Source organism: Leuresthes tenuis, unplaced genomic scaffold (genome assembly GCF_036924035.1).
Source record: "Leuresthes tenuis unplaced genomic scaffold, fLeuTen1.0.hap1 SCAF_57, whole genome shotgun sequence".
Lineage (NCBI taxonomy): Eukaryota > Metazoa > Chordata > Actinopteri > Atheriniformes > Atherinopsidae > Leuresthes > Leuresthes tenuis.
The window spans coordinates 348,361-366,388 of record NW_027325411.1 but is presented as its reverse complement, the minus strand read 5'-3'; the positions used below and the strand labels follow the sequence as shown (position 1 = coordinate 366,388).

General features: G+C 43.1%; 1 pseudogene; it reads right to left on the bottom strand.

Annotated features, from left to right (window-relative positions):
• Positions 1–14,493: 14,493 nt before the first annotated feature.
• On the bottom strand, positions 14,494–14,616 carry LOC140285802 (U2 spliceosomal RNA; annotated as a pseudogene).
• Between the last annotated feature and the right edge of the window lie 3,412 nt (positions 14,617–18,028).

Below are 18,028 nucleotides of genomic sequence, written 5' to 3'. Positions count from 1 at the left end.
TAAGGTGCGAATGTCCGACTAAATATCAACAAAATTTGGGGCAGAGGTCTTCGGATGCAAGTGGGTGTGAATATCCAACCATACAAGTATGGTGGAGAGGAAGCTGTGAATAGCCGACCATAGTTTGGAAAAAGCGGGTAAGAAAAGGTTTGAATACCCGAACATACACCATCAAAGAGGGAGCGGAGGTGTTCCGCTGTAAGACGGTGTGAATGTCCGATCATAGTTGGTAAAAAGCGGGTAAGAAAAGGGTAAAATACCCGACTGTACACAATCAAAAGAGGGAGCGGAGTTGTTCAGCTAAGAGAAGGTGTGAAAGTCCGACCATGGTTTGTAAAAAGCGGGTAAGAAAAGGTTCGTATGCCCGAAAATACACTATCAAAACCGGAAGCGTAGGTGTTCGGCTGCAAGAAGGTGTGAACGTCCGACCAAAGTTTGTAAAAAAGCAGTTAAGAAAAGGTTCGAATATCTAACCAAACATAATCAAAAGCGGGAGCAGAGCTGTTCGACTGCAAGTAGGTGTGAATGTCAGAGAATAATTTGCAAAAAGCTGATGAGAAAGGGTGAGAAATCCCGACTATACATCATCAAATGCGGGAGCGGAGTTGTTCGGCTGTGAGTAGGTGTGATTCTCCAACCATAATTGCTGAAAAATGTGTTAGAAAAGGTAAGAATGCCGGTCCATACATCATCAAAAGCGGGAGAGGTGGTGTTCGGCTACAAGTAGGTGTGAATGTCCATTAATAATTGCTTTAAAACATGAAAGAAAATTTTCGAATATCAAACCTTACATGATCATTAGCGGGAGAGGAGGTGTTCAGCTGCAAGAAGATGTGAATATCCACCTATAATTACTGAAAAATGGGTAGGAAAAGATTCGAATGTCCAACCATAAATCATCAAAAGCAGGAGTGGAGTTGTTCAGCTACAAGAAGGTATGAAAGTCCAACCATGGTTTGTAAAAAGCGGGTAAGAGAAGGTTCGAATACCCGAATATATACCATCAAAAGCGGAAGCGGGGGTGTTCGGCTGCAAGAAGGTGTGAACGTCCGACCAAAGTTTGTAAAAAGCAGTTAAGAAAAGGTTTGAATATCCAACCGAACATAATCAAAAGCGGGAGCAGAGCTGTTCGACTGCAAGTAGGTGTGAATGTCAGATCATAATTGTTGAAAAATGTGATAGAAAAGACTAGAAAGCCGGACAATACATCATCAAAAGCGGGAGAGGTGGTTTTTCGGCTGCAAGTAGGTGTGAATGTCCAGCCATAATTACTCACAAACGGGGGAAGAAAAGGTAGTATTTCCAGACCACACATGATCAAAACAGGGAATGGAGTTGGTTCAGCTGCAAGGTGTGAATGTATGACTAAAGTTTGTAAAAACCGTGTAAGACAAGGGGCGAATGCCCGACAATGTATGATCAAAAGAGGGAGCGGAGGTTTTCGGCTGCAAGGTCTGAATGTCCAACCATAATTTGTAAAAATCGGTGAAGAAAAGGCTCGAAAGCCCGACTAGACACCATCAAAAGCGGGAGCAGAGGTGTTCAGGTGCAAGAAGGTCTGAATGTCCGACCAATAATTACTGAAAAATGGGTAAGAAAAGGTGCGAATGCCAAATCATACATCATCAAAAGCAGGAGCGGATGTGTTCGGCTACAAGAAGGTTTGAATGTCCAACCATAGTAAGTAATAGGTGGGTAAGAAAAGGCTCGAATGCCCGACTATACACCATCAAAAGCGGAAGCGGAGGTGTTCGGCTGCAAGACGGTGTGAACGTCCGACCAAAGTTTGTAAAAAGCATTAAGAAAAGGTTCGAATATCCAACCAAACTTAATCAAAAGCGGGAGCAGAGCTGTTCGACTTCAAGTAGGTGTGAATATCAGATCATAATTTGCAAAAAGCTGATGAGAAAGGGTGAGAATGCCCGACTATACACTATCAAATGTGGGAGCGGAGGTGTTCGTCTGTGAGTAGGTGTGAATGTCCGACCATAATTGCTGAAAAATGTGTTAGAAAAGGTAAGAAGGCCGGACCATATATCATCAAAAGCAGGAGAGGTTGTGTTCAGCTGCAAGAAGGTGTGAATGTCCAGCCATAATTACTCACAAACGGGTAAGAAAAGGTACTATTGCCAGACCATATATGATCAAAACAGGGAGCGGAGGTGGTTCAGCTGCAAGAAGGTTTGAATGTCCGACTAAAGTTTGTAAAAAGCGGGTAAGACAAGGTGTGAATGCCCGACAATGTATGATCAAAAGAGGAGCGGAGGTTTTCGGCTGCAAGAAGGTCTGAATGTCCACCCATAATTACTGAAAAATGGGTAAGAAAAGGTGCGAAAGCCCAACCGCACATGATCATAAGTGGATGAGAAGGTGTTCGACTGCAAGTAGGTGTGAATGTAATCAATGTCTAGATAGATTTCAACAAAAAACAACGTTGTACTTTGCAGTAAAAGAAAGTGCAAATCAAAAGTTTTCGGAATCCGAGAATAAGCTTATTTTCATGAGTTCTGCACGATTTCGGATTTTATGTATAAAATGAATTCATTCACTCAAACCAAGTTAAAACTGCTTTTTCCTTCATATTTATCAATGTCTAGATCGACTTCAACAAAGAACAACATTGTATTTTGCAGTAGAAGAAAGAGCAAAACTGAAGGATCAGGAATCCGAGAATAAGCTTCTTTTCATACGTTCTGCATGATTTGGGATTTTATGTATAAAATGAATTCCTTCACTCAAACTAAGTTAACACTGCTTTGTCCTTCATATGTACCCATTTCTACATATATTTCAAGCATAAACTTCCTCATACTACCCTGAATGAGAAAGAACCACACTTGTGATTAAGCCATACGCCCCTTTTGAGGAGTTCTGCATGATTTGGGATTTTATCTATAAAATCAATTCCTTCACTCAAACTATGTTAAAACGGCTTTTACCTTCATATTTATCAATGTCTCGATATATTTAAACAAAAAAAACAACGTTGTACTTTGCAGTAAAAGAAAGAGCCAATCAAAAGTTTTAGGAATCCGAGAATAAGCTTATTTTCATGAGTTCTGCACGATTTCGGATTTTATGTATAAAATGAATTAATTCACTCAAACCAAGTTAAAACTGCTTTTTCCTTCATATTTATCAATGTCTAGATCGACTTCAACAAAGAACAACATTGTATTTTGCAGTAGAAGAAAGAGCAACACTGAAGGATCAGGAATCCGAGAATAAGCTTATTTTCTTATGGGCAAGTGGGAACTGCTTTGTCCTTCATATTTATCAATGTGTAGATGGATTTCAACTTCTTCTACTGCAAAGTCCAATGTTTTTCTTTGTTGAAGTCGATCTAGACATTGATGAATATGGAAGGACAAAGCAGTTTTAACTTGGTTTGAGCAAAGCAATTCATTTTATAGCAAAATCCGAAATCGTGCAGAACTCATGAAAGCAGGCTTATACTCGGATTCCTGAAACTTTAGATTTGCTCTTTCTTTTACTGCAAAGTACAACGTTGTTTTTTTGTTTAAATATTTCTAGACATGGTAAATATGAAGGACAAATCAGTTTTAACATAGTTTGAGTGAAGTAATGCATTTTATAAGCAAAATCCCAAATCATGCAGAACTCACGAAATGCTTTTTCTCGCTTTTCACTGCTTTTTACAAACTTTGGTCGGACGTTCACACCTTCTTGCATCCGAACACCTCCGCTTCCGCTTTTGATGATGTATATTCGGGCATTTGAACCTTTTTTTACCCGCTTTTTACAAACCATTGTCGGACTTTCACACCTTCTTGCAGCCGAACACCACCTCTCCCGCTTTTGATGATGTATGGTCCAGTATTCTTACCTTTTCTAACACATTTTTCAGCAATTATGGTCGGACATTCACACCTACTCACAGCCGGACACCTCCGCTCCCGCTTTTGATCATACAATGTCGGGACATCGCTCCTTGTCTTACCAGCTTTTTACAAACTTTAGTCGAACATTCACACCTTCTTGCAGCTGAACACCTCCGCTCCCGCTTTTGATGATGTATAGTCGGGCTTTCGAGCCTTTTCTTACCCGGTTTTTACAAATTATGGTTGGACATTCAGACCTTGCAGCCGAACACCTCCGCTCTCTCTTTTGATCATACATTGTTGGGCATTCGCACCTTGTCTTACCCGCTTTTTACAAACTATAGTCAGACATTAACACCTTGCAGCAAACCTCCGCTACCTGTTTTGATCATGTATGGTCTGGCAATACTACCTTTTCTTCCCCCGTTTGTGAGTAATTATGGCTGGACATTCACACCTACTTGCAGTCGAACAGCTCTGCTCCCGCTTTTGATTATGTTTGGTTGGATATTCGAACCTTTTCTTAACTGCTTTTTACAAACCATGGTCGGACTTTCACACCTTCTTGTAGCCGAACAACTCCGCTCCCGCTATTGATTGTGTACAGTCGGGTATTTTAACCTTTTCTTACCCGCTTTTTACCAACTATGGTCGGACATTCACACCGTCTTACAGCGGAACACCTCCGCTCCCGCTTTTTATGGTGTATAGTCGGGCATTCGAACCTTTTCTTACCCGCTTTTTACAAACTATGGTAGGACATTCAAACCTTCGTGTATCCGAAAACCTCCGCTCTCTCTTTTGATCATACATTGTCGGACATTCGCACCTTTTCTTACCCGCTTTTTACAAACCATGGTCGGACTGTCACACCTTCTTGTAGCCGAACACATCCGCTCCCGCTATTGATTGTGTACAGTCGGGTATTTTAACCTTTTCTTACCCGCTTTTTACCAAGTATGGTCGGACATTCACACCTTCGTACAGCGGAACACCTCCGCTCCCTCTTTTGATGGTGTATGTTCGGGCATTCAAACCTTTTCTTACCCGCTTTTTCCAAACTATGGTCGGCTATTCACAGCTTCCTCTCCACCATACTTGTATGGTGGGATATTCACACCCACTTGCATCCAAAAACCTCCGCCCCAAATTTTGTTGATATTTAGTCGGACATTCGCACCTTACCCGCTTTTGGCAAACTATGGCCTTCTTGCAGCCAAACACCTCTGATCTTGCTTTTGATGATGTAAGGTTGGGCATTCAGACCTTGCTTCACCTGCTTTTCACCAAATATAGTCGGACATTCACACCTTCTTGCAGCCGAACACTTCCGCTCCACCTTTTAGTGTTCTATCACACCTTTTTTTTCACCGCATTTTATATATTATGGTTGGAAATTTTCAACCACTTTCATCCGAAGACCTCTCCTCCCGCTTTTGTTAATATATTTGAACTTTAGTTTGACATTCAAACCTTCTTGCAGCTGAACCACCTCCGCTCCCTGTTTTGATCATATATGGTCTGGCAATACTACCTTTTCTTACCCGTTTGTGAGTAATTATGGCTGGACATTCACACCTACTTGCAGCCGAACACAACCTATCTCGCTTTTGATAATGTATGGACCGGCATTTTTACCTTTTCTAACACATTTTTCAGCAATTATGGTCGGAGATTCACACCTACTCACAGCCGAACAACTCCGCTCCCGCATTTGATGATGTATAGTCGGGCATTCTCACCCTTTCTCATCAGCTTTTTGCAAATTATGATCTGACATTCACACCTACTTGCAGTCGAACAGCTCTGCTCCCGCTTTTGATTATGTTTGGTTGGATATTCGAACCTTTTCTTAACTTCTTTTTACATATTTTGGTTGGACGTTCACACCTTCTTGTAGCCGAACACTTCCACTCCTGCTTTTGATGATGTATGGTTGGGCATTCACACCTTTTTTTTGCCCATTTTTCAGGAATTATGGGTGGACATTCACACCTTGCAGCTGAAATCCTCCTCTCCCACTTATGATCATGTGCGGTTTGATTTTCGAAAAGTTTCTTTCATGTTTTCTAGCAATTATTGATGGACATGTAGACCTTCTTGCAGCTGAACACCTCCGCTCCCGCTTTTGATCATACATTGTCAGGCATTCGCACCTTGTCTTACCCACTTTTTACAAACTTTAGTCGAACAGTCACACCTTTTTGCAGCCGAACACCACCTCTACCGCTTTTGATGATGTATAGTCCAGCATTCTTACCTTTTCTAACACATTCTTCAGCAATTATGGTTGGACATTCACACCTACTTGCAGTCGAACAGCTCTGCTCCCGCTTTTGATTATGTATGGTTGGATATTCAAACCTTTTCTTAACTGCTTTTTACAAACTTTGGTCGGACGTTCACAATATCTTGCAGCCGAACACCTCCGCTTCCGCTTTTGATGGTGTATATTCGGGCATACGAACCTTTTCTTACCCGCTTTTTACAAACCAAGGTCGGACTTTCACACCTTCTCTTAGCTGAACAACTCCGCTCCCTCTTTTGATTGTGTACAGTCGGGTAATTTAACCTTTTCTTACCCGCTTTTTACCATCTATGGTCGGACATTCACACCGTCTTACAGCGGAACACCTCCGCTCCCTCTTTTGATGATGTATGGTTAGGCATTCGCACTTTTTCTTACCCATTTTTCAGTAATTATGGGTAGACATTCACACCTTCTTGCAGCTGAACACCTCCTCTCCTGCTTATGATCATGTGCAGTTTGATATTTGAAAATTTTCTTTCATGTTTTCTAGCCATTTATTGATGGACATTCAGACCGTCTTGAAGCTGAACACCGTCTTGAAGCTGAACACCTCCGCTCCCACTTTTGATGGTGTATAGTCGGGCTTTCGAGCCTTTTCTTCCCCGGTTTTTACAAATTATGGTTGGACATTCAGACCTTCTTGCAGCCGAAAACCTCCACTCCCTCTTTTGATCATACATTGTCGGGCATTCGCACCTTTTCTTACCCGCTTTTTACAAACCATGGTCGGACTTTCACACCTTCTTGTAGCCGAACAACTCCGCTCCCGCTATTGATTGTGTGCAGTCGGGTATTTTAACCTTTTCTTACCCGCTTTTTACCAACTATTGTTGGACATTCACACCGTCTTACAGCGGAACACCTCCGCTCCCTCTTTTGATGGTGTATGTTCGGGCACTCGAACCTTTTCTTACTCGCTTTTTACAAACTATGGTCAGACATTCAAACCTTCTTGTAGCCGAACACATCCACTCCTGCTTTTGATGATGGGTATTCAAACCTACTTGTTGCCCGCTTTTCATTAATTATGGGTGGACATACACACCTTGTCGCAGCCAAACACCTCCGCTCCCTGTTTTGATCATGTATGATTGGACATTCGCACCTTTTCTCACCCGCTTTTTACTATGGTCGGCCATTCACAGCTTCCTCTCCACCATACTTGTATGGTGGGATATTCACACCCACTTGCATCCGAAGACCTCCGCCCCCACTTTTGTTGATATTTAGTCGGTCATTCGCAGCTTACCCGCTTTTGGCAAACTATGGCCTTCTTGCAGCCAAACACCTCTGATCTCGTTTTTGATGATGTAAGGTTGGGCATTCAGACCTTGCTTCACCTGCTTTTCACTAAATATAGTCGAACAGTCACACCTTCTTGCAGCCGAACACTTCTGCTCCACCTTTTAGTGTTCTATGGGGTATTCACACCTTTTTTTTCACCGCATTTTATTGATTATGGTTGGAAATTCTCACCCACTCTTATCCGAAGACCTCTCCTCCTGCTTTTGTTAATATATAGTCGGGCATTCAAACCTTTTCTTACCCGCTTTTTACAAATTATGGTCGAACATTCACACCTACTTGCAGCCGAACACCTCCGCTCCCGCTTTTGATGGTGTATAGTCGGGCTTTCGAGCCTTTTCTTCCCCGGTTTTTACAAATTATGGTTGTACATTCAGACCTTGCAGCCGAAAACCTCCGCTCCCTCATTTGATCATACATTGTCAGGCATTCGCACCTTGTCTTACCCGCTTTTTATAAACTTTAGTCAGACATTCACACCTTGCAGATGAACCACCTCCGCTCCCTGTTTTGATAATGTATGGTCTGGCAATACTACCTTTTCTTACCGGTTTGTGAGTAATTATGACTGGACATTCACACCTACTTGCAGTCGAACACCACTTTTCCCGCTTTTGATGATGTATGGTCCGGCATTCTAGTCTTTTCTAACACATTTTTCAGCAATTATGGTTTGACATTCACACCTACTCACAGCCGAACACTTCCGCTCCCGCTTTTGATTATGTTTGGTTGGATATTCGAAACTTTTCTTCACTGCTTTTTACAAACTTTGGTCGGACATTCACACCTTCTTGCAGACGAACACCTCCGCTTCCGCTTTTGATGGTATATATTCGGGCATTCGAACCTTTTCTTACCCGCTTTTTACAAACCATGGTCGGACTTTCACACCTTCTTGTAGCCGAACAACTCCGCTCCCGCTATTGATTGTGTACAGTCGGGTATTTTAACCTTTTCTTACCCACTTTATACCAACTATTGTTGGACATTCACACCGTCTTACAGCGGAACACCTCCGCTCCCTCTTTTGATGGTGTATGTTTGGGCATTCGAACCTTTTCTTACCCGCATTTTACGAACTATGGTCGGACATTCAAACCTTCATTTAGCCGAACACATCCACTCCTGCTTTTGATGATGTATGGTTGAGCATTCGCACCTTTTCTTACCCATTTTTTACAAACTATGGTCGGACATTCACACCTTCTTGCAGCTGAACACCTCCTCTCCCGCTTATGATGATGTGTGGTTTGATATTCGAAAATTTTCTTTCATGTTTTCTAGCAATTATTGATGGACATTCAGACCTTCTTGCAGGTGAACACCTCCGCTCCCGCTTTTGATGATGTATAGTCGGGCTTTCGAGCCTTTTCTTCCCCGGTTTTTACAAAATTATTGTTGGACATTCAGACCTTCTTGCAGCCGAAAACCTCCGCTCCCTCTTTTGATCATACATTGTCGGGCATTCGCACCTTCTCTTACCCGCTTTTTACAAACCAGGGTCGGACTTTCACACCTTTTAGTAGCCGAACAACTCCGCTCCCGCTATTGATTGTGTACAGTCGGGTATTTTCACCTTTTCTTACCCGCTTTTTACCAACTATGGTCAGACATTCACACCTTCTTACAGTGGAACACCTCCGCTCCCTCTTTTGATGGTGTATGTTCGGGCATTCGAACCTTTTCTTACCCGTTTTTTACAAACTATGGTCGGACATTAAAACCTTCTTGTAGCCGAACACATCCACTCCTGCTTTTGATGATGTATGGTTGGGCATTCGTACCTTTTCTTACCCATTTTGCAGTAATTATGGGTGGACATTGACACCTTTTTGCATTTTAACACCTCCTCTCCCGCTTATGATTATGTGCGGTTTGATATTCGAAAATTCTCTTCCATGTTTTCTAGCAATTATTGATGGACATTCAGACCGTCTTGCAGCTGAACACCTCCGCTCCAGCTGTTGATGGTGTATAGTCGGGCTTTCGAGCCTTTTCTTCCCCGATTTTTACAAATTATGGATGGACATTCAGACCTTCTTTCTGCCGAAAACCTCCTTTTAGTAGCGGAACAACTCTGCTCCCGCTATTGATTGTGTACAATAGGGTATTTTAACCTTTTCTTACCTGCTTTTTGCCAATTATGGTTGGACATTCACACCTTCTTACAGCGGAACACCTCCGCTCCCTCCTTTGATGGTGTATGTTCGGGCATTCGAACCTTTTCTTACCCGCTTTTTACAAACTATGGTCAGACATTCAAACCTTCTTGTAGCCGAACACATCCACTCCTGCTTTTGATGATGGGTATTCAAACCTACTTGTTGCCCGCTTTTCATTAATTATGGGTGTACATACACACCTTGTCGCAGCCAAACACCTCCGCTCCCTGTTAGGATCATGTATGGTTGGGCATTCGTACCTTTTCTTACCCATTTTGCAGTAATTATGGGTGGACATTCACACCTTCTTGCATTTGAACACCTCCTCTCCCGCTTATGATCATGTGCGGTTTGATATTCGAAAATTCTCTTCCATGTTTTCTAGCAATTATTGATGGACATTCAGACCTTCTTGCAGCTGAACACCTCCGCTCCAGCTGTTGATGGTGTATAGTCGGGCTTTCGAGCCTTTTCTTCCCAGATTTTTACAAAATATGGATGGACATTCAGACCTTGTTTCAGCCGAAAACCTCCTCTCCCTCTTTTGATCATACATTGTCGGGCATTCACACCTTTTCTTACCCGCTTTTTACAAACCATGGTCGGACTTTCACACCTTTTAGTAGTGGAACAACTCTGCTCCCGCTATTGATTGTGTACAATCGGGTATTTTAACCTTTTCTTACCTGCTTTTTGCCAACTATGGTCGGACATTCACACCTTCTTACAGCGGAACACCTCCGCTCCCTCCTTTGATGGTGTATGTTCGGGCATTCGAACCTTTTCTTACCCGCTTTTTACAAACTATGGTCAGACATTCACACCTTCTTGCAGCCGAACACTTCCGCTCTACCTTTTAGTGTTCTATGGGGTATTCACACCTTTTTTTTCACCGCATTTTATAGATTATGGTTGTAAATTCTCACCCACTCGTATCCGAAGACCTCTCCTCCTGCTTTGGTTAATATATAGTCGGGCATTCAAACCTTTTCTTACCCGCTTTTTACAAATTATGGTCGAACATTCACACCTACTTGCAGCCGAACACCTCCGCTCCCGCTTTTGATGGTGTATAGTCGGGCTTTCGAGCCTTTTCTTCCCCGGTTTTTACAAATTATGGTTGGACATTCAGACCTTGCAGCCGAAAACCTCCGCTCCCTCTTTTGATCATACATTGTCAGGCATTCGCACCTACTTGCAGCCGAATACTTCCGCTCCACCTTTTAGTGATGTATGGTTGGCATTTGCACCTTTTCTTACCCTTTCTTACCCTACTGATTGCTTAAGATGAAGTTGTTTTTTCTCAAACTACAACATTTTTTTAATTGTTGAAACTTGATTTGAAGTGGATAAATAAGGAGGACAAACAGTTTTAAGTCAGGCTGATAGAAGGAATTAATTTTATAGCAAAATCTGTATTTCGTCATATCGACATATGACGAAATACAGATTTTGCTATAAAATCTGTATTTAAGATGCTTATTGCTGAAGAAGTTCTTTCTCATTCTACAAAGTACAACGTTGTATATCGTTGAAACTTGATTAGACATGAATAAATATGAAGGACAAAGCAGTCTTAACTTGGTTAGAGTTAAGGAATTCGTTTTATAGGAGAATCCGAATTCGTGCATAACTCGTAAAATAGAGCTTATTTTCGGATTCCTGAAGAATGAGTCTGGTTCTTTCTCATAATACAAAGTTTGTTGTTTATTGTTGAAACTTCATCAGAAGTGAAGAAATAAATGAATGCCTATCAACAAATGTGGGATCTAAACTCTAGTGCTTCCTCTAAAATAATTTTCTTTCTCAATTCAGAAATGTGTGTGTGTAAGTCACAACACCCGTGACACCAAAACGGCTTTCTTTTCTCTCTTTTCTCTACACTCTGCACTATGAGCACACACACCAAATCAGAAAGGCTTTTTTCTCTCTTTTCTACATTATGGACTGTGGGGACACAAAACCGCTCTCTCTTTTTTTTTTTGATTGTGTGCCAGGGCGTTGTCTCACGTATTAGATTATGCTTAAGATACGAATGGGTTTATCAGTCACATCAGAATCCATACATACTGATCCTCCCGTAATAAAATGGTCGGATCTTATCAAACACACTTTATTTCTTGTGACAATCAAGTCAGCGAAACAGCGTATACACGTCAAGACACTGAATCAAGTTTGCCACAAGAACTCATAAGTTTGGCAGTATTGCTCTGCCGTCAGCAATCATACACCCATTTTATTTTCGTGAGACATGTGCAGGCACCTGTTCATCTACTGTTCTATCACTATGAATTAGTTTATCTATTATCAATAAGGATACTTCTACAACTACTATCAAAGTATGTCCAGACTTCTTATGTTGTCAGTTGCTATATATGAATAAGTGGGTAGCTACTGACAAGCATTAAGCATGTCACACAGCCCAAACATATAACATTTCAGGACACACCACACAGTTAACAACCACAGTGAAGTGTCAAAGCCCAAACATGTAACATTCAACAGGACACTTACACAACACATTCAAATCAAACAGTCAGACAACATACAAGAACATATACCCCAGCCGGCATTGCTCCCTGCCTATTTTCCTACAGCTCACTATGTGTGCGCACACCTTTATTCACAAACTCTTCAACTTATACTCTTTTACCAAAGCTGCTACAGCTCGATTGGCCGAATACCCTTAGATCCTATTTCGGTGAATTTGACATCTGCCTCACATGTAACAGATTAGCGGTTTAGCAGTTTTAATTTAGTTTGAGTGAAGGAATTCATTTTATAGCAAAATCCGAAATCGTGAAGAACTCATGAAAGTAAGCTTATTCTTGGATTCCTGAAACTTTAGATTTGCTATTTCTTTTACTGCAAAGTACAACGTTGGTTTTTTTGTTTAAATCTTTCAAGACATGGTAAATATGATTTTTATATATATAATAAATATATTTATTTCTGTTTACAATATATGACATGTAATAGAACTGAACCGGACCGGGGGACAAGGAAAGAAGAAGAAGAAGAAGAGGAAAGAAGAGAAAAACAGAACATACATCGCATACAACACAGCTGTGGATATAGATGACCTGAGACGACATGATAATACATCAACTGCTTAGCGACCATGCTACTGGACTAATGAATGTGGTTGTGTGTGTGTGAGAACATGCAACACCCATGGCACAGGACCTACATGATAACCGTGCTTAGTTATGAGTGTATAAGCGTACAGGGCCACAATCCACAGCCCCCCCAAGCAATCAGAAGCAGGCAGAGAGGGCCACAAGACCCAGGCCACCAGCAGCCCCCACAGAGCACAGAACCCAGGAAGCCCACCGCAGGGGCAACCACGCATCCACCCAGAAGACTACAGAGGAAGCCCCCGGAAAGAGCCCCCATAAGCATAGGGCAGAGGCCTTCCGGGAGCCAGGGGCAACAGCCCACCGACGTCGCCAGGCCCCAGCCGCCCAGACATGGGCCGTGCACTGGATCCGGGCCCCAGGAGCCCGAGCGCCCCCAAACCCCCCGGCAGAGGCCCCACCCAATACCCAGGAGGGCCAAGCGCCCCAGACAGCCACACAGTGGGTCAGTGCCTGCCCCAGCACCCCTGGCCAAGTGCCCTGGGAGTCAAGACGTGCCCACAGGTGGGTGAAGTCGCGAGCAGCGGAGAGAGGCCACGCCGCCCCCCCCATCGGGAGAAGCACAGGCAGGCCAGGCGACAGCAAGTCCAAGATCCAGGCCCAATCATTACCACACACACTTTCATGTCCCATACATCCACACGTCCTCCCTCCCTCGACTCCGCTGGGGTGTAGTGCAGCGGGCACACCAGGGGGCCAGCAGCCCCCCAGCCACCACAGACCCCAAACCAGCAGAACAATTAATTAATCCTCCTGGCCCCTCCCGCCCCGAGCAGCAACCAGGAAGCAGGGGTGTGCGAAGAAGACCCCTCCCCTCACCCTTCTGGCTCTTCAATATTTTCTAATAGTGAGCAATTAAAATTGAGGGGCAGCCAAACTTGTAGAACTGGGAGCGTGGCCCTCTGGGCAGCCTACATACCCAAAGAGCCCCGCCCACCAGATGCCACTCAGTGTAACCACCCCCCAAGACCTAATGTGTGTGTGTGAGTGTGTTTGATAAGTAGTAATGTCTAAGGTGTAATTAAAACAGGGGTGGGAACTGCAGAGGGCAACTACTGCAGAGTCCACTACACCCCACCGAACACACACGCCCCCAAAACCCTTCATGTGTGAGTGTGTGCTGTGTACAGGAGCCAGAAGGGAGAGGGGTATGGGGATATACACTGGGGGCAGCCAGGGACTGGCTGCAATAGGCATCCCCGCTACCAGGGAGCCAACACAGGACAGGAGGGCCTGATGTCCACCAGGCTCGGGGCCTGCAGCGACCATATTCTGGGAGCTACTGTACCCCCAGAAGGTACCCATCCCGCCCCACCCCACTCAACCCAACCCCACTCCGGAGGACCTCTACAAAAAACAAACAAACAACAACAAAAAACAAACAAACAAACCACCCGGTCACACCAGTCGCAGCAGCCCGGGCCTGAGACCCACCATCACCCAGGCCCCCCCAGGCCCCCCCTCAACAGGTGCGCTCTTGTGAAAAAGCAAACAGCGGCAGCAACAAAAACACAACGGGAACACCGTATTGAGGCTTTGTTCTGACCGCTCATTTGGTATGGCGTTTCTTTCAAGCAATTCTCCCGGTTAGCCCGCACTCGGCTCGCTCCCAGAGCCGTGTTAAAGTCTACTTCGCATTCACTCTCTTTTCTCAGCAGACTAAAAGAAAGTTTCATCTTGGGCTCCCTGAAACTTGCATCCTGCACCGCTGTTTGCTTTTTCACAAGAGTAGAGAAGAGTGCACCGTTCCCAGCGGCACTGCAGTACGGGGTCAATGCTTGGAGTGAACGGAGCAAGCTAATTTTTCAACTCCTATTGCTAAAAATCCATTTAATATGTAGTCCTATAAAATGAATTCCTTCACTCAAACTAAATTAAAACTGCTAAACCGCTAATCTGTTACATGTAAGGCAGATGTCAAATTCACCGAATTAGGATTATTCGGTATTCGGCCAATCGAGCTGTAGCAGCTTCGGTAAAAGAGTATAAGTTGAAGAGTTTGTGAATAAAGGTGTGCGCACACATAGTGTGCTGTACGAAAATAGGCAGGGAGCAATGCCGGCTGGGGTATATGTTCTTGTATGTTGTCTGACTGTTTGATTTGAATGTGTTGTGTAAGTGTCCTGTTGAATGTTACATGTTTGGGCTTTGACACGCTTCACTGTGGTTGTTAACTGTGTGGTGTGTCCTGAAATGTTATATGTTTGTGCTGTGTGACATGCTTAATGCTTGTCAGTAGCTACCCACTTATTCATATATAGCAACTGACAACATAAGAAGTCCGGACATACTTTGATAGTAGTTGTAGAAGTATCCTTATTGATAATAGATCACTAATTCATAGTGATAGAACAGTAGATGAACAGGTGCTTGCACATGTCTCACGAAAATAAAATGGGTGTATGATTGCTGACGGCAGAGCAATACTGCCAAACTTATGAGTTCTTGTGGCAAACTTGATTCAGTGTCTTGACGTGTATACGCTGTTTCGCTGACTTGATTGTCACAAGAAACAAAGTGTGTTTGATAAGATCCGACCATTTTATTACGGGAGGATCAGTATGTATGGATTCTGATGTGACTGATAAACCCATTCGTATCTTAAGCATAATCTAATACGTGAGACAACGCCCTGGCACACGATAAAAAAAAAAAAAGAGAGAGAGCGGTTTTGTGTCCCCACTGTCCATAATGTAGAAAAGAGAGAAAAAAGCCTTTCTGATTTGGTGTGTATGCTCATAGTGCAGAGTGTAGAGAAAAGAAAGCCGTTTTGGTGTCACGGGTGTTGTGACTTACACACACACATTTCTAAATTGAGAAAGGAAATTATTTTAGAGGAAGCACTAGAGTTTAGATCCCACATTTGTTGATAGGCATTCATTTATTTCTTCACTTCTGATGAAGTTTCAACAATAAACAACAAACTTTGTATTATGAGAAAGAACTTCTTCAGCAATAAGCATCTCTCGACATATGACGAAATACAGATTTTGCTATAAAATTAATTCCTTCTATCAGCCTGACTTAAAACTGTTTGTCCTCCTTATTTATCCACTTCAAATCAAGTTACAACAATTAAAAAAAATTTGTAGTTTGAGAAAGAACAACTTAATCTTCAGCAATCAGTATAAAAAGAGGTGCAAATGCCAACCATACATACCTAAAAGGTGGAGCGGAAGTATTCAGCTGCAAGTAGGTGTGAATGTTCGACCATAATTTGTAAAAAGCGGGTAAGAAAAGGTTCGAATGCCCGACTATATATTAACAAAAGCGGGAGGAGAGGTCTTCGGATGAGAGTGGGTGAGAATTTCCAACCATAATCTATAAAATACGGTGAAAAAAAATATGTGAATGCCTCATAGAACACTAAAAGCGGAAGTGTTCGGCTGCAAGAAGGTGTGAATGTCCGACTATATTTGGTGAAAAGCAGGTGAAGCAAGGTCTGAATGCCCAACCTTACATCATCAAAAGCGAGATCAGAGGTGTTTGGCTGCAAGAAGGCCATAGTTTGCCAAAAGCGGGTAAGGTGCGAATGTCCGACTAAATATCAACAAAATTTGGGGCAGAGGTCTTCGGATGCAAGTGGGTGTGAATATCCAACCATACAAGTATGGTGGAGAGGAAGCTGTGAATAGCCGACCATAGTTTGGAAAAAGCGGGTAAGAAAAGGTTTGAATACCCGAACATACACCATCAAAGAGGGAGCGGAGGTGTTCCGCTGTAAGACGGTGTGAATGTCCGATCATAGTTGGTAAAAAGCGGGTAAGAAAAGGGTAAAATACCCGACTGTACACAATCAAAAGAGGGAGCGGAGTTGTTCAGCTAAGAGAAGGTGTGAAAGTCCGACCATGGTTTGTAAAAAGCGGGTAAGAAAAGGTTCGTATGCCCGAAAATACACTATCAAAACCGGAAGCGTAGGTGTTCGGCTGCAAGAAGGTGTGAACGTCCGACCAAAGTTTGTAAAAAAGCAGTTAAGAAAAGGTTCGAATATCTAACCAAACATAATCAAAAGCGGTAGCAGAGCTGTTCGACTGCAAGTAGGTGTGAATGTCAGAGAATAATTTGCAAAAAGCTGATGAGAAAGGGTGAGAAATCCCGACTATACACCATCAAATGCGGGAGCGGAGTTGTTCGGCTGTGAGTAGGTGTGATTCTCCAACCATAATTGCTGAAAAATGTGTTAGAAAAGGTAAGAATGCCGGTCCATACATCATCAAAAGCGGGAGAGGTGGTGTTCGGCTGCAAGTAGGTGTGAATGTCCATTAATAATTGCTTTAAAACATGAAAGAAAATTTTCGAATATCAAACCTTACATGATCATTAGCGGGAGAGGAGGTGTTCAGCTGCAAGAAGATGTGAATATCCACCCATAATTACTGAAAAATGGGTAGGAAAAGATGCGAATGTCCAACCATAAATCATCAAAAGCAGGAGTGGAGTTGTTCGGCTACAAGAAGGTATAAAAGTCCAACCATGGTTTGTAAAAAGCGGGTAAGAGAAGGTTCGAATACCCGAATATATACCATCAAAAGCGGAAGCCGGGGTGTTCGGCTGCAAGAACGTGTGAACGTCCGACCATAGTTTGTAAAAAGCAGTTAAGAAAAGGTTTGAATATCCAACCGAACATAATCAAAAGCGGGAGCAGAGTTGTTCGACTGCAAGTAGGTGTGAATGTCAGATCATAATTGCTGAAAAATGTGATAGAAAAGACTAGAATGCCGGGCAATACATCATCAAAAGCGGGAGAGGTGGTTTTTCGGCTGCAAGTAGGTGTGAATGTCCAGCCATAATTACTCACAAACGGGGGAAGAAAAGGTAGTATTTCCAGACCACACATGATCAAAACAGGGAATGGAGGTGGTTCAGCTGCAAGGTGTGAATGTCTGACTAAAGTTTGTAAAAACCGTGTAAGACAAGGGGCGAATGCCCGACAATGTATGATCAAAAGAGGGAGCGGAGGTTTTCGGCTGCAAGGTCTGAATGTCCAACCATAATTTGTAAAAATCGGGGAAGAAAAGGCTCGAAAGCCAGACTATACACCATCAAAAGCGGGAGCAGAGGTGTTCAGGTGCAAGAAGGTCTGAATGTCCGACCAATAATTACTGAAAAATGGGTAAGAAAAGGTGCGAATGCCAAATCATACATCATCAAAAGCAGGAGCGGATGTGTTCGGCTACAAGAAGGTTTGAATGTCCAACCATAGTAAGTAATAGGTGGGTAAGAAAAGGCTCGAATGACCAACTATACACCATCAAAAGCGGAAGCGGA